At 39.3% G+C, this 24530-nt stretch overlaps 1 protein-coding gene across 1 annotated transcript in view; it reads left to right on the forward strand.

Annotated features, from left to right (window-relative positions):
- The window catches only part of LOC127476451 (uncharacterized), an 83763-nt gene extending 65599 nt beyond the window's left edge, over positions 1-18164 (forward strand). Inside the window, exon 2 of the mRNA XM_051799383.1 lies at positions 18140-18164. The gene's annotated coding sequence lies outside the window, so the exon portion shown is untranslated. The remainder of the gene's footprint in view (positions 1-18139) is intronic.
- The last annotated feature ends 6366 nt before the right edge of the window (positions 18165-24530 follow it).

Here is a 24530-nt window from a genome sequence, read left to right on the forward strand (position 1 = left end):
TGAACATATTATAGAAATTGGACTCAGAATTTTAAATATTTAGGTAAAATATATGTAGGGATGAACTGCTTTATTAAAAAGTAACTCAAAAATTTTTAAAAAAATAGAACTTCTCCCCCATGGATAATTTCCTTCAACTGTAAAAAATAGCTACAAAGACTTAGACTGACAATATACAGTAAGATACTGTATACAATATTCCTAAAATCTACCAGTGGAAGTAAATGAGGTAATAACTAGTCATTAGATTTCTTGTTAGCAAAACTTATGAAATGTACAGTATATAGAAGCAATTCCTTTCCTGAGAAGAAAAACAACTTTATATAAATTCCTTTTTTGTATATACTAGGAAAAAATTTAGACAACATAAGTGTTAAAGTCTTGAAAAACATCCAAAATGAGATAACACTGAAAAATGTCTTCAGACACTGTTAATTATGTTTCCTTGCCTACTTGTTTCATGGACTGAAGGCATTTTACCATATAATAATGAAAGTCCAATTCCTAGCAACCAGGAAGAAAATGCTATTGAATTTTCTTTACTGTTCTAGGACCTAGTAAAAACATTTTAAAGAAAATTCTTCACTTCTGAGAACGATGCTAATGATTTTCATAATAAAGTAAGAAAATAGAAATTTTATTATGCATAACTCAGTTTCCCAAATACTGTAATTGAATGGACTTTTTAGAAAATTATGAGCTTAATTCTTGTTTTAGTAGCAAAGTGGTAAATTAGTTCTAACTTATATTCATTTAATTCCATCGAATCACTTCAGGGAAAATCCAGGATAACTGAAACCATATTGACTCACAGTTACCATCTCCAGCTTCAAAGTCTATTCCTGGTTCCCTGTTCCATCTAAAAATAACACAAGGCAATATTTTTTTTGGGGGGTGAGAATTCTGCATTAGTTGAGAATATCCTCTACCCTCTCCCCCAAAATCTGATCAGGAGCCACAGACCTTTAAGTTTCCACTCTAATTCAAATCGAGATAAAGCACTTGAAGGTCTTTGCAACTCCAGTTCAACTGTCATAAGTAGGAATTCCCTGTTTATTATAGAAACTATAATAGTTTTAGTATTATAACTAACAGTAAGTGAGTTTAACAGTATGTTAAGAATCATGACACAGAAACTACTATTTTGGCGCTATCCAGAGTTCCGATTATGAAAATACTTGGGGAAAATTGATCACTGTGAGGGAAGACCTTATTGTAGACAGCAACTAGGTCATGAGTAACAAATCATTACTCTGCTCACTTACCTACATAAAAACATTGTTTGGCTCTTGAAGTTCCAGATGAAGCCTTTGCAGACAGCAGGACAATAATCAGATAATGGTTGAAGTTGCAAGGAACTTCTGGAGGACATCCTATCCAACCTTCCTGCTCAATCAGGCTCTTCAGTGCAGTGGAAAAGCACAGGCTACTAAGTGGCATTAAGAGTTACAGCTATTTCATCCAGGATTGACAGCACAGAGAGAACCACACTGGAGAGTATCTTCTTGGAGTAAAAATACTAGCAATATCTTGTATTTATTTACTTGAAAAGGATTGTTCATGGATGAACCAGTGCTAGGGAACACAGTGTTAAGCTACCATTAGGGACAAAATGAAAGAAAATCAGTAACAAACAATGATTAATAAGGTATTTATTTTTTTTTTTTTTGCTTATAAAAATTACCGAATGGTAATAAAAAGTAATTTGAAACTTTCATTAATTTCCCTTATTTAAAAAATAAAACAGATAAAAATCTATTCCTCTATAATAGTTTATTTAAAACTCCTACAACTGTTATCAGATATTTTTGTGCTAAAGAAACCTGTTTCCTTAACTCTTCAGTCAAACTGCAAAGACACTAGCATTCAGAAAATGCCCACTTATACAGAACATTTGAAATAACTGTTTTCCTTTGATAATATGCAGAGTAAAACTGAAAAAGAACTAATGCCTTTCCATATTTTGTAAGAAATAATGGAGGGAGAATTGCATTTTAAAATCATCCCTCTCTCAACAACAAACTAATGAATCATAATTAGACTAAGTTCTTCAAAGCTTTACCAGTTTAATACTTTCTTAGGCTTTCTTTAGTCTGACTACATCTAAGGACAATACAGAGTTACTTTTTAAATTTTTTTAATTCTGAATAATAGACGTCTCTTTCAGACAGTAAAGAATCAGTGTTGACAACCCCTTAATTATCAGAGCCTTCAAGGGATTTACAAAGCCCTATTGGCTGCTTTTTACAGCTAATTGCAGCTGTGTTTTCTTCCCTTCTGTTCTGTTTTCCTTTCAACATGGTGAAAGAAAACAGTCACAAAGTTATCTAGGATTCTAGTCAAAAAGCTGCATCCTTGAAAAGCATCAGAATCTGGAGAAGTGAATTAAAAGACAAAATTATCTGTGCCTAGTTCCTAATTGCATCTACCCTCATGGTCTTGGCTGAGCTTTTTTCACCCTTCTGTCTGAAGTTTTTATAGCTTTAAAATATGCATAACATTTCCTCATTGCTGTTTCTGGGACAGAGAATGCTTATGTCGTGATGCCTAACACAGCGTTTTGAATATGTAATATGCTATGTAAATGATATATATTTTTAGAGTTTCAAAGAACTTCTGTAGTTAGAACATTTTGAACTCTGAATTAGAAGAGTTTCCTAGTGACTGGCTGATCAGGTGAACTTGTCACTTACAAAGCTGCCCCACTCTACATTTAGGAAATGAAGGAACTTATTAGGGATCCCCAAGTATTCAAAGTAAATGGCTGGGAATTTGTCTACTGACTTAAAATACAGACAGAGCCAAAATATAACCAAATTCCTGCATACTTGAAAGCCATGGTTTTAAATGCTGACTTTTTATCAAGAGATGATGCTTATACAGCATTTTTCTAGACACATCGGTTCAATAAAAAATAATTTCTGGATAGGGAAATGTTTATTAAATCATATATGAATAAGGTTTGCATATATTTTAATATAAATAGGAAAAGTAAACCCTTCCAGGACATTAGTATTTGTCTCAAAGAGACAGTGATTTACATTAAAGAGAATAAGCTGGTTATCCGTCTCACATTAAACCTATCTGAATATTAAATTGTATTTGACAATGAAGTATTATCATTTTGTTCAACCAAACTGAATACAGCAGGCAAGTGAATAAAACATGTAGATTAGAATAGGAGAAAAATAGAATTTATTGTTATATTTGCCACTGGCTGACTAGGGAATCCTCATTTCACTACTTGATGTTATTTCTTTTGGTCATCAGTATAGTAGGAATACTGTTACTTATATCTATCAACTTATATCCACCAACAAAAACTATTTCTGATATAAAAAGAATTACAGGAAGTAAGGGACACAGCATATATAAAAACTACACCCATGCTTTCTTCCTTGTTTAAAAAAAGGAGGGATTTATATTTCTGTCTACTGTGTGACCTTCTCTAGAGGACAGGGAAAGATGAGTAACATAAACAGGCTTCTTAGTCTTAGGCAATTTCTCATTTGTTATCAAACTTTTAATCACAGGGAGGAAGAAGAGAGAAAAGAGAGGAGAGGAAAAGGATACAACTATTGAATAAATTCTAAATATCAGCACTAAACTATGGCTACAGATATAATACAACAGTACTCTACAATGAGATGGTGTGCAGTGCAACTATTGCTGAAAAGAAAATTGGAAGAGTGTGGAGGACCAGGAATAAGCACGTAAGCATGTTTTTTCTCAAACATTCTGACAGTTGCAATAGGGAAATTATGATTGGAAGAGAGGGTTCTGTGGAGATGGGACAGCGCTGTTCTGAGCCGTCTCCCCGTTTTATTTGCTAGGCTCGCAATTCTGCCTTGAGTCTCATGCTCAGTGCACCTACATCAAGAGAAGGGTTGAGTGCTGGGCACCTTACTAAAATAGGCTCCAGGACCACCAGAGACCCCTAACTCCCCTGACTCATTTCCTGGAGGGCTCTAAAAGGCTGACTGTACATGTGCAAACAATAAAGCACAAATGGTGTGAAAAATCCATTTTTCGTAAGAAGGGTGCATCAGGTAAACTATAAAAGGAAGTGGATTGGTCCTGGGTGCTCTCTCTCTCTCATCAATCCCAGATCCAGACCATTCATGGTGGTAGGAAGGAAACAGGATCTAAGGACTAGTGATCTTTCTCTTTCTCTCTTTTCCATCTTTATTCTCTCTTCTCTAGTTTTATCCTGGTAAGTGTGGTTTCCACATTCTACACCTTACTCCATACCTGAATTTTGATGCAGGAGTTGGGAGCTTGTTAAAGTTTGTTGTAGAAGTTGGAAGCTTGTTAGTCCATACTTCTACAACTAAATAGGATGCTGCTTGCTGAGTTAAAACAATTATACAATAAAGCCTAAGAGTTACCTGACACACAAACTGGTGTCTTTGTTCAGCCTGACAAAATTTTATAATGAACATTATGCCCGCTTCTGGATTGTGACAAAGAGTTAAACACAAACTTGTGAAATCTCTAGCAGCAGGAAAAATGAATTTTCAAAGTCTTTACCATAGAAAGAACTTTTCTTTTGACTTCCTATGCAAGAAACTTCACAAATATCAATTAAATTTACCTGGAAGTAAGAAAGGGTTGTGTTGTCATTGGATGGATTTCCTTATTCTATTCTTAGAAATCAAAGCTGTCTAACAAGAAAAATCCAAGTAGAAAACAAAGCTCAAAAGAAATCTTATTTAAGTGGGAGTTGTATTCACTTGCCAACTATGCAAGTTTTACTCCTCTCAACAGTTGTTCTTATGAACCAAAGAGAAATTAATATGCAGGTAATTTACTAACACTTGTAGCAATAAATTCACCCTTTTCATTCACGATGCCAAAATAAAAATAAATAAATAAATCCTTTCTGTCTTTGAAATCTTTCCTCTCCTCTTCCTTCTGCCCCTGTTAGTGTCAGTGTCATCATCTTGACCATTTCGGTAACTGCTGGAAAGGTATCTATATCTAGGATAAATGACTTCCTTACTGTTTCTTGCTTGTGTTCCACGTACAGACAAGGCAAAAAATATATTATGAGTATGTAATTATTAATATATAATATTAACAATGTAAATTATTCCTAATATTAAGTATTAACACAAGGATTTAAATACATAGGTTTGTGACTAAACAATTTATGGGGCAATCTGTCTATGTCTGCGATACAACAGGTACAAGTTTGACAAAATAAGTGCATGCCTAATTATACATATATAAACACATTCTGCCTGTTATTTAGATATTTCTGTCTTAAAAAAACTGTATTCTTCGAAGTGTCAAGGAGAATGAAAATAATACTTCTTACAATAAAATCCTAATTATGAGGCATTTGCTTTTCAAAATAATTATTTTTTTCTCTTTTACTGTTCACGAAAATCTTGTCATTAACCAAGAAAACAAACAAGAAAACAAAACCATGACTTTATGAGACATAATTACTTTCAAATTTCACTGTCTTCAGAACTGAAAGCAAATTTCATTCCTTAGTATGTCTATCACAGGCCTTCACAAGACAGGCTCATTATAGTGCAAAATGTGATTCTTTTCAGCATAGCAGTGTGCATTTTGTAAAGGTGTATACTCATAGGAAAATGTGTTAGATACAGTGCTGGCCAATTGGAGGACATGCTACTTCAGGACAAATATAAATTTTTAAGCTTGAAAGTTTTTCGTATTTACTTTGTGAAAAAGGACATTAGTTTTCTACTAGTCTTTTACAAAAGTCTGCTTTGAAGTTGTCATTTCAATGGCTTTTTCTGCCCTTGGGGTAACGTTTTTCTTCTCTCCTCCTTTTACAACAAAAATTTTTAAAAAACTCAGTAATATAATAATGTATTTCCTTGAATACTACTGATCAGCATGATGTACATTTACTTTACCACTTGTGTTCTTTTCCTGAGGCTTCTTTTGTCTTTCTCACCATTGCCTCAAATCAGAAGAAAAAGAAATCTGATTATACATCAGTATTCTGTCTACATCTAAGGTATCCAAAGGTCAACTATCCCATAAAAAAAGTATTATAAACACTGTAGGAAATAATGATCCAAAGTAGCTCTTAAAAGAATAACTAAAGTAAAGAAATAGAGAAAAATATCCAGAAGCACAAAAAATAGGTAATTTTCCCAGGTATCATGAAGATTCCTAGGACTTTCAGTGCAGAAAAAATCAGGTAATTCTCAATTTATTAAGATAAGCTTTGGAAAGAGTTTGATACACCCACTCATTTCTATATTCAGGGTTGACTTTTACAGAGAACTGTCTTGAAGAAAACTATGACCTTTAGGACTGTATTTAAAGAATCAATATTTTTGAGGTTTGTAAGTGTTTGAATGCTTTGGGATCTTGTTGGGATGGTTACATGTTGATTTCAAGATACAGAAAAATATTTATATTTAGACATCTGATATAGCTTGCACTGTTCTTCACCTTCTTGCATGTCCCTGTCGTAGGTTTGAAAACTGGTTGTGATTGATCAACATTTGCTCCAAAGAGTGTTCTGGAAGGTTGGTCATTAGGTGAGACTGAATGTGAAGTCATGTTCATGCACAGAGTCCACTGATCTCCACAATGGGCAGCTGACTAAATTGTCAGGTGTCTTACTCAGAAGCATGGAGTTCACATGAAGTATGAGTTTTAGTTGAAGCCTGACAGTGGAGGTAGCATTTCCTCACTTTTTCTGCACAAGCACACCAAAGACATAAAATTATCCCAGTCCTTAACATTAGGATTTACAAATACATCAAATTACATTTTTATGCAATTGCCAACAGTAGGAGGGATAGTTATTCCAGTGCCTATTTTGCCTGGCCATTTTCTGGCCTCCTTCCCACAACAGAGTTACCATCATCCGTTGAAGTGCTAGTATCAGTTTGAATAATACAGACATGAAACACTATTCAGCATGCCTGCAAAACCAGTTTCATTTATCTATATACTTTTCCCTGTGCAGCAAATTAAATAGCATCTCTGTCACGCTTCCCCCTTGGAATTTATAGTGAGTAGGTGCAAGTTGCTTCCTATACAATGATTAATTGATTCATACACTTTCTGTTTCTTCACAGTGATAGCACGAATTAAATACAGTAGAGGGATCTTCTGCCGATCTGCACTAGGGCTACAACACTGTGTTTACATTCAATATGCTCATTGCCTTCTTTGCCTGGGTTAAGAACTGGAGGCATGTTCAGAGAACTGTTGGGGATGTTTTGAATAACAATGCTTGAGATCAGCCCAGTCTAATGGACTGCCATTGGACGTGAGTTAGAGATTTTCAGCCTCTGCCAATGTACAGAATATCAAAAGAGACCCCAAAAAACAAATAAGCATCACTCTGCGATAGTGAAATCAGTATTCAAAGTATTTGTCCTATGCTAGTTAATAAGCCAGAGTAGATTTTCCTCTCACTTCTAATATTGAACTGTGTTTTCATGGGGAGTTATGAAATAGTTAATGTTTTTTAGCATGTTTTCTAGCCCAGGAATGAGTTGAATAGTAGTTTCTTTATACAGGTTTGCTGAGAACACAGCTGTGTTGGGCAGGACACGTCTCAAGGATGAAGGACCACTGCCTCCCTAAGATCTTGCTTTATGGTGAACTTGCCACCGGCTGCCGCAAGAGAGGAGCCCCGAAGAGAAGATACAAGGACTCCCTGAAACAACATCTCAGCCTTGACCATATTGATCAACATAACTGGTCTACTCTGACCTCCAATCAGGAGGTCTGGAGACACACCATCTATAATGCTGCTGATGCCTTTGAGAGCGTACGCGGGAAAACTCTTGAGGAGAAAAGACAATGCAGAAAGAATCGTGTCTTGCAGAATATACCACCTAAGGAGTCTTTCTGCTGTGCCTTTTGCAACTGGACATGCCTGTCTCGTATTGGCCTTTTTGGCCACCAGTGCGCTTGTAACAAACGTGGGTAGAGCCCTTCCCAATCTTCGTTCGTGAAGCCTAGCCATGACATGACATAACATTATACAGGTTTTTTCACTACTGGAAAATTCTATTTCTCTGCCTGTAGGTCCACATTTTCTTCATCTGGTCTTGTTTGAAAACTTTTGAGCATAAAAATAAACACTTAACAGAAAGACTGATTTTACTTTATTCCACTTAGGAGGACACTCTTCACTATTTTAAAAGTTTGAGATTTCAGAATTCCAGTAGGAAATATTTGCTGAGCAATATAATAACCAAATAGAAAACACCCTAACCTCTAGGCTTCTACACTACATAGAATCATAGAAAAGAGTGGACTGCTTTGACAAGAAATGTAAAGCTTAGTCCCTACAGCTAATACACCTCTTATGTAGATATATCTTGAATGGTAGGTGCTCCCATAACACTCTTATTAGGATATCATCTCCCAGCTGCAATATTAAGCCCCCAAAGTGACAGGAAGGCACGGCTTACAGAATTCTAATGAAACTCTGTTTCAGCCATTTTCCTGTTAGGTTCTTTCACACTAAGGGGTGTAGGTGCTTACCAGAAGTCAAGTGGCAATAAGCTCATGGGGTCACACAGTTGATCCAAATGTGCTAGGATGTGTCATTCCTAGAGCACCAGCTAGCAGAAGGAAAAAAAGATCAGCAGTTTCAGAGGTTCTGTTGTATGAGCTGTGTTGATAAGAAGATTTTTCTTTCTGCACAAGTTTGACTTTGAGAGTGTGCAAATACCAAAGGAAGACATTTCAGGTGTGGGCTTTCTGACTGATCTGTAGTTGTCTGATATGGATTGCCTTTAAAGAGTTAAAGCAAATAGCACCTGATAGAGTGCCAGTTGCTGTCTGAGAGCCAGTGTCACCTCTTCTCAGAGTCAAAGGAATAGCTGATTTCTTTTTCTCAAGTTACTGCAGGTTCTCTCTCATTTTGAAATGTCAGTATTTCAATAATCTGTGTTGAAAAGTTGGACTAGCAGTGGCCCTTCATTTCAGCTGCTGGTAGTAAATTCCACATATTCTTCACAGAGACACATATCTCTGTACCAATGTGGTCCTTAAATCCAGATCTACTATAAAAGCTTAATAACTTGCTTATCACAAAACTTTTCATTATAACTGCAGGCTGAAATGACTGGGAAGTATTTAAGATTTTTTTGCCCATTGTTTCATGTAACAAATGAAAAAATTATCTCTTCCAGATGTAGAATCTCAATCTCCTTTGACTCAAGATCTCCAGTTCCATTTAAAATGGATAGATAGGAACTAAAAGTGTAATATGAAATATCTTCACAAGGTTGAAGAATTGGCCTACATACACAAAAAAGTGCATAAGGCTCTTCTGTGTCAGATCAATCCTGCAATACCATGTATATATGAGCTTTAGTTTAGTCCAGAGATACTCATACTCAGTGCACTGACTTAGTTGTTCCAGGTGAAACAGTCGCAGGCATATCATTGGCAGCAATCACAGTAATTTTGGCTGTGATCAGTGACGAAAAACAAGCTCTTACTACACAAATACTATGAGGTTTGGGGTTTGGGGGTCTTTTTGGTAGTTGTGGTGATTTCAATAGCAACAGCTGCAATTTAAAAACCACAGAATTACTGCTTAGATTTTATTACCTAAAAGCATCTATTTATATCTGTACTGAATAACCCAAAGTTCATATACCTGTTTCTGAATTTGATGTTAGAAAACTGACATATATGGAAAATGTTCAAATTGTTCAACAAGTAATTGGTAAAAAAAAAATAAAAAAAAATGAAATGGCACTTGCTTGTACTCCATTGGAATCTTGTTCATCCTATGAAATGCTAAGGTAGACAACCCTTGCCCTCATCCTGCCCAGAACATCCCTATGTTTACTCTCTAAGCTGTAGACTGAAGTGACATTTTAGGTACAATGAAAGTAGCAACCCTTTGAAGATCATCATGAGCAGGGTTTAGGATGTTGAAAATCTTTGGAAATCTTAATGCATGTAATGTAAATAATGCATATATGGCAATATACCAAATTAAACCCCACAGTGGCCTCCACTCACATAGAAGATTTTTAGATATTGATAAAGTAATGAGTCAGTTCATTTGCAACTTGAGCAATTGAAGACAGAATTCTTCTCCCTTTCTTTATATTCTTTGTCTGTGTTTACAGTGAGGACATACAGGGTCAGAAAAGCTTACAAAGCTATTATACTCTAGGGAGTTACTCATAATAAAATATTCTATTTGTATTTTTTTATCACTCAGCTTATGCTTATTTTCAACATTTGACCACACATACTAAAGAGCAAGAGAAAGCCTCTCAGTTAAGGTGAAAATGTCACAGTGGAGCTGGTTATATTATAAAATGCATTACACTCACCACTTACATTAACATGACTACAAAAGAGCTTGTCCAAAATAAAAGAAATTTTAGTCCTTTATAACCGTGATTATTATAAGTGGAAAACTCTCTGTAATAGCTCCATTAACAAGGATAATCAAAACAAAATTAATACTGTAGAGGAACCACCTGCAACCACTGCAACAATGAAATTTTTTCAACAGACTGAACATGAAAATAGATTTCCAGCTACCCTGATACATCTTTGGCTCCCTAACTCCAAACCCCACATAGCTGCAAAAATCAGGTTTAACCTGCAGCAGTCTGTTGTAAGAGTCACCAAAGCAGAAATTTAACATGTTATTCTGGAAACATCCTGACATACTGTGACTACTTTAAGAACATGTACAATCAAGAGACTGAAAAAAATAAAGTTCTGACATAAAATGGACACAGTAAAACCAGAGATCACCAAGTGAAACAATGAAAAATAATAGTTTCTCAATGCAAGAGAAAATGAAACTACCTCCACTGTATGAAATACCTCTTCCTTCTCCAGGTTACTGCAATTAGTAAGGATGTGAAAGCACAACTTCTTCAGTCTTTTAAAAGTATTAGTTTTCACACTTCAACACCATCCTCAGGAACTAGAAAAGATCAAGTCTGACTCTGGAAAGTTTGCTTTAGCAAGCTGTTAACTTTCTGTGCTGTTTTAAACTGTGCTTGCTTTAAGTAGCAGCATATGTTCTGATAACTACAAGATACTAGAAATCGACATTTAAGATTAATATTTGCAGAAACATAAAACTTTCCATGGCTTGGGCAATTTAATTTTTAGCTCTATACTGACAAATATTAATTTCTGTGTGTACTTTTTGCAGTGCTTAAGCTCATGTTAAAACTATTTAGGACTTGAAATTTTGCAAACTAGAAGGATATCCCCTCTTAAGTCATTAACCTGACTGAAACAGGCATGAGGTTAGCAAGTTAATGTAATTGACTTCTGATTTTCAGCTTTCTATAACAGTTTTTATTCTAGGCACAAAACCAGCTAAATACATTTTGCATACATAGGCTTTGTTATAAAGTACCATTAAGAATATTTCTTACCTCCAGAAATTTCAAGAGAAAGGAGCTTATGGAAAAAAGTAAATTTCAAAAGATATCTAAGTTTCTCACTGTGTTTAACACTAAAGCACTTTATTTTATTCACACAAGCAATGTGATTGTATATAAAAATCACTACAGATATTTAGGGCTAGATTTACACCAACATGCTACAAAACTGTATAAACAAACATCACAAGGGTATTTTAAAGTCAGGTTTCTTTAAAGCATTAGAAGTAATCAAAATACATGCTATATTGCATACTATGAACTATACTTTATATCAAGTCATCATGACAAAAGTATGAAAGATATTTAAAATGCAGTTACTAGGCTGAAGATGAAAACCCATTTCTTTAAAGTATGGAAATTTCTGATTGAATACTTATTCAGTCCTTTTAGGTAATCTCTCTCCAATGTGTAGAAGTAAACAATACATCTATCTTCAAGAAGGTGAAGGTAGAGGACCGTTGTTATTAGCAGAGAGAAGGAGGCAACTTCATATTCTAGAATAAATAAAGTTCACATTATACTGCAAATCTTCTAGAATAACAAAGTTGAAATATTGGTGGCAGTAGCTAACAACAAAAGAAGAGTACAGAATAGCAATAAACTTGAAATTCTTAATTGAAATGTCTACTCTACACATCCTACACGCAACTAGTATATGTGTAACAAATCCTGGAGGATATAAAATATAAGAAAAAGAGACACATTCCAACTTGTTAACAATATGAGGTTTCAGAATCCTGTGCATTAAACTGCTAGTGAGATAAATCAGGTATTTCTATAAACTATTCCATTTTTGATTATATAGAATCAGGCAAGTGCACAGATGCTCGTAAGTCAAGAATATAGGAGATTGCTCTGGTATAAAATATAGTGGGCCTGTATCCTACTGTTTTATTTTGCAAGCTTCATGGCATGATGGGTCTAAATACCTCTTCCATCTGAGATTGCATTATTTGCCTACTGCATAATATGCTACTTCTGTCTTGGACATATTTACAGCATGAAAACATTTGTCCTCCATTTTCTTTCCCAGCATATGCAAGTTGAAAAACTGCTTTTGGGGGTAGGGGCATATTTTAAAATTGCCTTCAACTCTTACTTTTGTTGACATACATTCAAAACATGCAATTACACAGCTGTTGTTCAGTTCTCAAAGAAATCTTTAAAACAACAACAGATCTATGTAAGGAAATAGCTATTAGAATGAAAAATTATCTTTTACATAAATTAGTTCACTGGAATAAAATTTTCTTGTTAAGAACTGCTGCTGATTTTACGTGCTCTTCTCTCTGAAGGCTGTGCCAAGAAGCTGACTCTCCTGTTCACTTACTGTATGCCTCAGAATGGTTTAAAATGGCTAAAAATACCTGAACATTGCCTCAAATCTGGGCAAAGACTAATTATGCAGCTGTAGAAACAACATTACCAAGAACAGAATAGTGCCTTTGTGTGCAACTTGATTCAAAAACTATTAACCTGAACATTGATAAAAAATATTTGTTAGTGGTTGTCCTGCTGTATTAATTTGGACGTAAGTCATATGAACTCGTTTTTTAGGCTTTTCTCTGTCCACACTTTCACTAGAACTTAGGAGATTATGGGACTCACCTGTGCATTTTCATTCCCAAAAACCTTTTGCATGTGTTCTAATTCTCAAAAATTGGAAGGTTTTTGGTGTTTGAATGATAAAGCTAATCTTGACAAGCCATCTGAATAATCAACTAATGAAGAATTTCTGAGCTTGATAACAAGTGTGGGAAGATAACAGAAGAGCCCACCTCTGCATTTTCTTGATAGCTAGAAATGGAATACAAAGTGTGGTGCAAAGATATGATATGAGAGGAAGATCTGTGAGAAATGTGAAATTTTTATCCATACAAGTACTGATGAAACTTGCACACTCTGAAGATAATGGTTATGCTGTCATTCAATTGTGCATAGTGGCTTTCTGCTTTGCTAAGTGTCCTTGAAGCAAAGGTAATTGGTTTTTTACTCTCCTGTGAGCATAATGTGGTATATGACTGTTCTCACCCCATAGGAAGAATGTTTCGCACATTAATTGTATTGGCAAATCAGAATCAAATTTTGTTACTATATTCAAGGCTACTAACAGGCTTCATCTATTTAAAAAACTCTGTCGCTCTTATCTGTCCAAATGTAGAATTTTCCTTGACCTAGAATATCATGTCAATAATTCAAATACAATAGACAGATGATGAATGAAGTTTATATAGCATTTCAGTAATCTTGTAAAAAAGAAGGATGCACATTTTCAAGACCTGTTATGACTTCTTTGATGGGGACAATTTCTGTTTCACTGTTGTATCTGGCAAGTTTTGTTTCATGGTTATCTATTTTAAATGATTACATTCTTTCTGAAAATAATGTCATGTAAGTTACTGTATAACTTGATTTTCCATTGGTAATGTTGCAACTGCTAACTTGTTTTTTGTTTGTTTATTAATTGTTATTATTATTATTATTATTTAGTTAGTAATCCTACTTCTATTGTGACTGTAACATACTGCAGCAGACTGAGGGAAAACAGAAAATAATTATATGTTCTCCTTGAATTTCTAAATGTAAAAGTAGTAGCTTTTATTTATTCCCTGACTTGAATAAATAAAAGCATTTTATTTATTTATTTGTTTGTTTGTTTGTTTTCGAAGTATTGTTTTGGGTTCATTGGGGGTGAGATAAAGAAAGATCTCATTTGTAAAACTATCTACATGCAGAAAAGTATGCTGTAAGAACACAGCAGTAATAAGGAATCTGATGAGTACAGTATTGCTGTAGTTCAGAACACAAGCACCCAGTTCAACTTAAAGGTAGGTATTACATAGGTATATACTATTGCATAATGAGAGTAGAGGAAGTTCACCTCAGAGTGATAAAAGAGGTTCTGGAAGTTGTTTAGATGCGCATGGAAAAATCTACCACAATATTTCAAATTTAACATTTTAAGTTTACTTTTATTTCTCTTCATGGGGTGCTGGACACAGTTTATAACTTATGAACAACTTAATTTTCAAAAATATTCCAGAGAACTCCAGGAACAGGATTTTCAGATTCCAATCCAACCACACTGGGTGAGAAACTATATTGCTCAGTAGCAGTTAAGTTCAAGCTCTAAGAATGGCTCAAACTTGCTCCAGTAAGGCAAAACATACTTTAAGTGAAATGTGTGTGCACTTCTAAATACATTTTTATTTAGGTTACTGGTACTAATCATGTAGCTACAACTCCCCTCAAACATAATAAAAAAGGCTTTTTCCCATCAGAAGAGTGAGTGTGATTTCATCTAAGTTAAATATACTGAAGTAAAATAGATCGGACCTGAATCTTTTACCACTGTGATATTCTGCCTCAAGTAAACCACTACACTACAATGAATTCAGCAGGTTGTCATTTTGGTTCAGTAGTACTTCATGTATGTTTTATCAGTTCATCTAACTGCACGCACAGGAGATAGACAGAATTTTAATTTTGGCCTATGTTACTTCCAGGTAGTGAACATATTGTAGATTAATTCTTCCATGTTGCGCGATCAAAAATTAAATAACATGAATTTTGTCTAATTTTGTTATCCTATATTGCGCTCATTGAAGCTATATGGGAACCATAAGTCACTAAAGAACAGCAAATAGGTTATTTCTAGGATGAAGACTATTCTTGTCACCTTTAGCAGTGCTTCCAAATAGTGAGAAAATGAATAGTAAGACAGATCACTGAAGTCATCTACTTGGACAGGAACAGATATCCTTTGATTATACTTTCTGAAGGATAGTGAGAAACTTTAATGAAGTCAAGATACTTTCCAAATTTAAAAGAAAAAGAAAATAAGAAAATCATTTCTCTATTAAGAGTCTCTGAGGATTTCCAACCTCTTTGGTAAGGTACTTCAGTGCTTAAATATCCGTGACTTATTTCAGAGCAAATGTACAACTGATAAAGGAGTACTTGAAAGATAACTTCATTTAATGACAGATAGACACCTGCACCTACTGTACTAGCTGATTTAATTATAGATGATGTACGACAAAGATAATATCTCAAGAATGGTAATAGAATGCCAATTAGGAATCAAAGTTGTTTCGAACTCCTGAGAGCAGTAAAGGGAACTAAACCAGTACACCACACTTTGAGGAAAAAAAGTTTCCAAATAGTCCTCAAAGTTTATTCCTAGGAGAAGATACTTACCTTTGACAAAACTTGCTGTGACCTTGTAAGTGACCTCAGATGTCAAAATTTGGTGTGGAGAGAGAAGGATTTGTTAGGAATGGCCCATATCAAAGAGGAAGGAAGTCAGGAGATTTTTCAATGCTCACATACCTGAAGTATCTCTGAATAAAGGGACATCTTTGTCTTTCAAGTATGACATAGGGTAACTTCTTAGAACTAATCTGCTCTCTCAGTAAAGGTCTACAATGTACTATACAGCCATCTTGTCTGAAAAACAAAGGTGAGTAAGCCCTTGCATGTGGATTCTATTTCCAGACCATCTCAAAATACCTGTATTAAAAAGAAACAAGTAAATTAACTCTTTAAGCCTTAGTTTCTTGGTAAAACTACAGATAGACTTAACAAGTTGATCTAGAGAGAAATATAACAGTGACCTAGAAGATAATGAAATTATCTAACCAAACAAACCAAAAAACCACAATCACCCCAACAAACAAATAAACAAAACCCCAAAAGCACTCACTACAGTGCTGAGTGTAAATGTTAGGCACACTACCTAACAATGTTGACTAATCTGCCAATATCTGTCAGACACCTTACGTTCTGCAGACTGAAAATCTTCAGTCTAATCAAAGTCCCCACCTTCTGAGGAATAAAGGAATAAAGGAATAAAGTAGTCAAACCAAAGTATTCAGTAGCTTTGTTGCATTTACTTCCATTTGGGAGCACCCTTACAGGAAGAGGCTGTGTTTTAATGTTTCTTCAACATCAAACATTTTACTGCAGCTTATTTGACACATTCCATTTGCCATGCAAACCAGGGGAAAGAGCAGCTGTACTTCCCACCTAATGCAAGCACTAGTCAAGTGACTGCAAGTGTTAGTGCCTGTTAGGCATCCACACACTGCTTCTGTCCTGATTGAAGTCTACTGGAAGCAAAATCCTTGTGATCTCTGATTTTTTGGTGAGGAAGGAATTGTGCCTCTCTCCTTGATTGCACATATGTCAGCCAAGTTTCATGACAAAATATCTGCTTTCACGTGTTTTGGGTTTTTTTTCTAATCTTGTATTTCCACCTCTCTTCTTTGTATCCAAATGGTCTCACTGTGGCTAAAAGGTAACTCTGATGTACACAAATGTTAATGTTTGTGGTGGTTTCACTCTAGGCCTTCCTGGAGACCAACTTGTAACCAGGAAGGAACTAGAAAAGTGATCACGGAAGTATTCCATGCTATTCCTTTACGTAACTTGAGGTATAAATAAGGCCAGCGGGAGGCATCTCGCTCTCTTCCTCTCCGGCGAGGTTCGAGAACGGCGGGTCCCTGTTTTGGTCTGGTTTATCTGGAGCTGAGGCCTACAGTGACTACCGTTATCTGCCACGCGTGAGGGGAGAGCCTTGGGCCGTGTCTAGCCATCCTGCCTGTTCGAAGGGAAGTGGTGAGATTTTTGCTAGTTTGCCTTCAGTCGGCTGGTTGGCTTGTTCGGTCCTTGCCCCTTTTTGTCCTTCTCCCTTCCCCTTTCCCCCCCCCCCCCCCCCCTTCTGTGTGTGGTATTCTCCTTTTGTGTATCTGTCTCATATGTAATATATATATATATATATATATATATATTTGCTATAGCTTTGGCTGCTTGGTTTTTTTTTCTTTTCCCTCTCTGGGAGGCAGGTCCTTGTTGTCGAGTTTCGGGGACTTGGCAGGAAGCCAGCTCGAAACTTGCACAACATTTTTTGGTGTCAGAAGTGGGATATTTTGGTTAAGTTTGGCTTGTTTTGATAAACGTTTTTCCAGGAAGACAGCCAAGCTCGGTGTTGTTTTGCAAAACCAATCTATTGTTTTGGGAACAGGTCTGGGAACACTGCCAGAGTCTGGGAAAGCAGCCAAGGAAACTTTGTTTATATAAACAAAGGTTTGTTTTGGGATCAAGAAGAAATAATAACAAAAAACAATGGCTATTTCATTAATTTGTCTTATAATTCTAGCCACCTTTACACCTGTGTTAGGCTACCGTATAGGGAGACGTCCAGACCTTGAGGATGGATGGAACAAATTGCTTCCATCCTTTAATTTTGACATCGAAGGTTTGGTAAAGGAAATCCCCATGGTTAAAATCGGCTCTAATTACTATATAAATCTTATTGCAACAGTACTGTCATTGATAAAGGTACTGGAAGTGCTACTTAAACTTGGAAGAATGGGGTTCCGTTGCCTTCCCTCTTGTAGGAAAGATCACACCTCAAAGGGACTCGCTGGAACTTTGGAAAGGGCTGCAGACAGGCCAGTCCCCGGGTGGCATGGAGCTTGGGAAGATTTCGGTAGATTAGTAGGACATGTGTCACCCCCCATTAATTGGGAGTTCACACCAGAACAAATGTTTGATTCTGGTGAGATGGCCCACTGTTTGGCAGAAGGGTGTTTTTCCTACAAAGATCCGAATATGCAATTCTCCGCTTTGTGCTGGGGCCTGGCTAATGCTTATCGAGCTGCCATAGACCACCTTCAAAGGGTTAAGGTCGACACAGAAACCCAAACCACGCCACTTGAAACCAGTGATGTCCCTATTAGGTCCACAGAAGTTGGAGTCCAAACACAACTTGAAGTCAATGCCATTTCTACTAAGCCCACTAGAACCGGGACTCAAGCTAAGAACCGGAAGGTCATCATTGCCCCTGTGAAGAAGAAGAAGACGTGGGTAAGAGAGATCAAGGAACTTACAGACTCATCTCCCCAACCAGAACGCACAGAAGAAAGAGAAGAAGAAGAAGAAGAAGAAGGAACAGAAGAACCTATCCAATTCACTCAAGATGTAGTGGACGAAGGAGCGGCAGCAATGGGAGAAGGAGCAACAGCAAGTGATGAAGGCGCGACTGCGAGAGAGGAAGTAGTGGTTGTGACTGAGGAAGGAGCGATTGGAAGAGAAGAAGCAGGTACCAGAGGGGAAGAAACGGTTACACGGGAAGGAGCACGTCCAAGAGAACTAGGGGCACGCCCAAAGGAATACAGAACAGCATCAAGAGAAAAGAAAGCAACAGTACAAACGGCCGGTGGTATATTGTCGCTTGATGATTTATATCCTGACTACACATTCAGTGTTACAAAAGACGCAAAGAAGGAGCCAAAGCATCCCCCTCAATTGGAGGGGGAATTATCCCTACCCCTCCAGACCCAACCTTCTCTTGGAGGTGTGAATGATTGGAGGAAGAGGCCCTTATCTCACCACGTGAAAGATTACTCACTACCTCCACCTGCTGGGTATCGCGAACGACGCAGGAGTCCATCCCCACGGCGTGAATGGCATAGAAGTCCATCTCCACGGCGTGAACGACGCAGAAGTCCATCTCCGCGGCGCGAACAGCGTAGGAGTCCATCCCCACGGTATGAACGACGTGGAAGTCCATCTCCGCGGCGTGAACGGCATAGGAGTCCATCCCCACGGTATGAACGGCATAGGAAACCATCTCCGCGGCGTGAACAATATAGAAGCTTATCCCCACGGCATGCTCAGTCTCCACCTCCACATGAGAGATATAGGGAGGAAGTGGGAGCAGTCCCACGTAGGAGTGGAAGAGTAAAGAGAGAGGTGGAAAAGATTCTACGTGGGAGAGATGGACAAGAAATTATGCGAGAAAGCGAAATTACACAATCACTGACCACAAGAGAGCTTCGAGATTTACGGAGAGATTATATGCGCTTGCCTGGTGAAGAAGTCCTCACCTGGCTGGTGCGATGCTGGGACAAGGGAGCTGATAGTCATGTAATTGAAGGTGATGAAGCACGACAGTTGGGATCCATTGCTCGAGACCCTGTGATAGAGCAAGAAATGGGGAGGGAGAAAATGGCGTCCAGTCTTTGGCTCCGAATACTCCACGCGGTAAGAGTGAAATACCCATTTAAGGAGTCCCTGAAGAGTTCTTCAAGAAGGTGGAGGACTGCGGAAGAAGGCATCCAATACCTACGGGAATTGGCCATGCTGGAGATCATCTATTCTGATCCAGATTATTATGATATCCAAGTTCCTGAGAATGTTCCCTGCACGCAACCAATGTGGAAAAAGGTAATTCAAGGTGCCCCTAAACCATATATTTCCTGCTTGATACCCGTATATAATCCAAAGATGGATGAACCAAGCGTGGACACTATGTGTGCTTGGATAAGAACCATCGAGGAAAATATGGAAGACTCCTTCAATCCCCTGTACCGACGCACCTACGATAGGGAAAGAACGGAGAGAGATTATGAATATTCCAGATATGAGGACGACCTTAGAGACAGAGAGGACAGAAGGTATAGAGATTACCAAGAAAGGCCAATGGGAAGATCACGGCGGGACCGACAAAGACGACCTCGGCCTAGACCTCGATCCTGGTCTCGATCTTGCTCACGATCCCTGTCATTCACACGTCGAAGGAAAGAGAACTCTAAGCGTGGGTCACGTAACCAACTATGGGCATACCTTCGTAGTAAAGGAGAAAACATGAAGAAGTGGGATGGTGAACCCACTTCTAAGCTTGAAGCTAGAGTGAGGGAGCTGAAGCGAAAGAAGACTGACAAGAAAGTTGTCTATGTAGTAGATGGAGATTTCTTAGAAGAGAAACTGCGATCGCCGAAACACGAGAAGATGGAGGTCCACTTCGACAATGGCAAAAAGTCTAAGAAGTCAAAGTCAAACTCTGACGACGAATGCTCTGATCAAGACCAGTAGAGGGGCCCTGCCTTCTGCCAGGAGAAGGAGAGGGACCAAGAAGATAACCGGGTTTACTGGGCTGTGTGGGTCCGATGGCCTGGCACATCGGATCCTCAGAGATACCAGGCCTTGATAGATACTGGAGCCCAGTGTACTGTAATGCCTTCGGAGTATAAGAGTACCGAGACTGTTACTATTTCTGGAGTGACAGGAGGGTCTCAAGAATTGTCAGTAGTAGAGGCGGACATGAGCTTGACGGGAGACCAATGGGAAAAGCGTCCCATTGTGACGGGGCCAGAAGCCCCTTGCATCCTTGGTATGGACTACCTAAGAAGAGGATACTTCAAGGACCCGAAAGGGTACCGGTGGGCTTTTGGTGTAGCCACGGTGATTGAAGAGGGGTCCAAGCAATTGTCTGCCCTTCCTGGCCTTTCAGAAGACCCTTCCATTGTAGGATTACTACGAGTTAAAGATCAAGAAGTGCCAATAGCCACAACAACTGTACACAGACGACAGTATCGGACAAACCGAGATGCTGTGATCCCTATCCACAAAATGATCCGAAAGTTGGAGAGCCAAGGGGTGGTCAGCAGAACCCATTCACCCTTCAACAGCCCCATCTGGCCTGTGCGTAAATCCGATGGAGAGTGGAGACTGACTGTGGACTATCGTGGCTTAAATGAAGTTACGCCACCGTTGAGTGCTGCCGTGCCAGATATGTTGGAACTCCAATATGAGTTGGAGTCCAAGACAGCAAAGTGGTACGCCACCATCGACATAGCCAACGCGTTTTTCTCCATTCCTTTAGCGGCAGAGTGCAGGCCACAGTTTGCTTTCACCTGGAGGGGCGTTCAATACACCTGGAATCGACTGCCCCAGGGGTGGAAACACAGTCCAACCATCTGTCATGGACTGATCCAGGTCACACTAGAGAAGGGTAAGGCTCCCGAACACATCCAGTACATCGATGACATCATTGTATGGGGGGATACAGCAGAAGAAGTTTTCAAAAAAGGACAGACGATCATCCAGATTCTCCTCGAGGCCGGTTTCGCTATCAAGAAGAGCAAAGTCAAGGGACCTGCCCGAGAGATCCAATTCCTAGGGGTGAAATGGCAAGATGGACGACGCCAGATACCAACAGACATCATCAACAAGATTGTAGCAATGGCTCCCCCCACAAACAAGAAAGAAACCCAAGCTTTTCTGGGAGCCATAGGCTTCTGGAGGATGCATATCCCAGAATACAGTCAGATTGTGAGCCCTCTTTACTTTGTGACCCGTAAAAAGAACAATTTCCAGTGGGGTCCGGAGCAACAACAAGCTTTCAGGCAGATCAAGCAAGAAATTGCACATGCCGTGGCTCTTGGACCAGTTAGAATGGGACCAGATGTAAAGAATGTGCTCTACTCTGCAGCTGGAGATAAAGGTCCCTCCTGGAGCCTCTGGCAAAAGGTGCCTGGCGAGACGCGAGGGCGACCACTGGGTTTCTGGAGCCGAAGCTACAGAGGTTCTGAGGCCAATTACACCCCTGTGGAAAAGGAAATCTTAGCGGCGTATGAAGGTATACGAGCAGCTTCAGAGGTAATTGGTACCGAAGCACAGCTCTTCCTGGCACCCCGATTACCCGTCTTGAGCTGGATGTTCAAAGGGAAGGTGCCCCCTGCGCATCATGCCACCGATGCCACGTGGAGCAAGTGGATGGCTTTGATTACACAACGTGTCCGAATCGGGAACTCGAATCGCCCCGGCATCTTGGAAATCATAACCAATTGGCCTGAAGGTGGGAACTTCAGTCTGGCAGAAGAAGAAGAGCCAGTGAGCCGAGCCGAGGAAGCTCCGCCATTTGATCAGCTGCCAGATGAAGAAAGGCGTTATGCCCTTTTCACTGATGGTTCTTGCCGAATTGTAGGAAGGAACCGGAAGTGGAAAGCGGCCGTTTGGAATCCCACCCGACGAGTGGCAGAAGCCGCTGAGGGTCAAGGCGAGTCGAGTCAATTTGCGGAACTCAAAGCCGTCCAATTGGCCCTGGACATTGCTGAACGAGAAGGTTGGCCGAGACTCTACCTCTACACAGACTCGTGGATGATAGCCAATGCTCTATGGGGATGGTTAGAGCGATGGAAGAAGATGAACTGGAGGCGTGGAGGAAAACCCATCTGGGCTGCTGACTTGTGGCAGGACATCGCTGCCAGAGCGAAGAGTCTGAATGTGAGAGTCCACCATGTAGACGCCCATGTGTCCAAAAAGCGAGCTAATGAAGAACATAATAACAACAGAGAAGCGGACCGAGCTGCACAGATAGGGGTGTCACAAGTAGACCTAGACTGGCAGCAGAAGGGAGAGCTGTTTCTGGCTCGATGGGCCCATGATGCTTGCGGTCATCAAGGCCGAGATGCCACCCACAGATGGGCACGAGACCGAGGGGTGGATTTAACCATGGATATCATTTCTGAAGTTATCCATGATTGTGAGACTTGTGCCGCTATTAAGCAGGCGAAAAGACTGAAACCCCTGTGGTATGGTGGACGATGGGATAAGTATAAGTATGGAGAGGCATGGCAGGTTGATTATATCAAACTGCCACAGACCCGCCAAGGTAAGTGCTATGTACTTACCATGGTGGAAGCAACAACGGGATGGTTAGAGACTTTTTCAGTGCCCCACGCAACGGCCCGGAATACCATTCTGGGCCTTGAAAAGCAAGTCCTGTGGCGACACGGGACCCCAGAACGTATTGAGTCGGACAACGGGACTCATTTCAAAAATGGATTAGTCACCACTTGGGCGAGGGAACATGGTATCGAATGGGTATACCACATTCCATATCATGCACCAGCTGCTGGGAAGGTTGAGAGATATAACGGATTATTGAAGACCACTCTAAAGTTATTAGGTGAGGGGACTTATAAAAACTGGGACAAGAACTTAGCCAAGGCTACCTGGCTAGTTAACACCAGGGGTTCTGTCAATCGAGCTGGCCCTGCACAGGCAGAATCCCTTCACATTGTTGATGGAGATAAAGTTCCAGCAATCCATTTGAGGGGAATGCTAGGGAAAGCTGTTTGGGTTACCCCTGCCTCAGGCCAAGACAAACCCATTCGTGGGATTGTCTTTGCTCAAGGGCCAGGACATACGTGGTGGGTAATGAGGAAGGATGGAGTCATCCAGTGTGTGCCTCAAGGAAACTTAGCCTTGGGGAAAAAACTAATTGTATGTCCTAAGTTGTGTTTTTACAGGAAGCCAGTCACCAGATGAGAGAGAGACCTGAGCTAAGCTGTTGCTGGTATCCGGTGATGAGACAGTCCAGTGATGAAACAGCCATAAATCAGAACTGTAATGGTGACTGAGGAGACCAAAGATCTGGACTGAACTGACATCGATATTGATTTTCCAATGACGAGACAACTGTGCCGAGAGACCAACAAGAACTATATATATATATATATATATGCAAATGTGTATATATATGCGCGGGATGTAGACGAACGTGAGACATAGGTGTTACGTAAAGAAATAGTATGGAATAAGGGGTGGAGAATGTGGTGGTTTCACTCTAGGCCTTCCTGGAGACCAACTTGTAACCAGGAAGGAACTAGAAAAGTGATCACGGAAGTATTCCATGCTATTCCTTTACGTAACTTGAGGTATAAATAAGGCCAGCGGGAGGCATCTCGCTCTCTTCCTCTCCGGCGAGGTTCGAGAACGGCGGGTCCCTGTTTTGGTCTGGTTTATCTGGAGCTGAGGCCTACAGTGACTACCGTTATCTGCCACGCGTGAGGGGAGAGCCTTGGGCCGTGTCTAGCCATCCTGCCTGTTCGAAGGGAAGTGGTGAGATTTTTGCTAGTTTGCCTTCAGTCGGCTGGTTGGCTTGTTCGGTCCTTGCCCCTTTTTGTCCTTCTCCCTTCCCCTTTCCCCCCCCCCCCCCCCCTTCTGTGTGTGGTATTCTCCTTTTGTGTATCTGTCTCATATGTAATATATATATATATATATATATATATATTTGCTATAGCTTTGGCTGCTTGGTTTTTTTTTCTTTTCCCTCTCTGGGAGGCAGGTCCTTGTTGTCGAGTTTCGGGGACTTGGCAGGAAGCCAGCTCGAAACTTGCACAATGTTTTAAAATCAGACTGTTGCTCTCAGTATGAAGATAGGTTTCATAAAAAAATGATTTAAAAAAATCAACACGGACCTTTCCTTTCTTTTTGCTGCACATAACTTGGAACAAATCTGTCCTGTTGTGTTGGTGTAAAAAGCAAGGCCTAAAGGAGTTA

This window comes from Manacus candei, unplaced genomic scaffold (assembly GCF_025592945.1).
Source record: "Manacus candei isolate 608988 ecotype Guabito, Panama unplaced genomic scaffold, ASM2559294v1 h1tg000049l, whole genome shotgun sequence".
Taxonomy (NCBI): Eukaryota; Metazoa; Chordata; class Aves; order Passeriformes; family Pipridae; genus Manacus; species Manacus candei.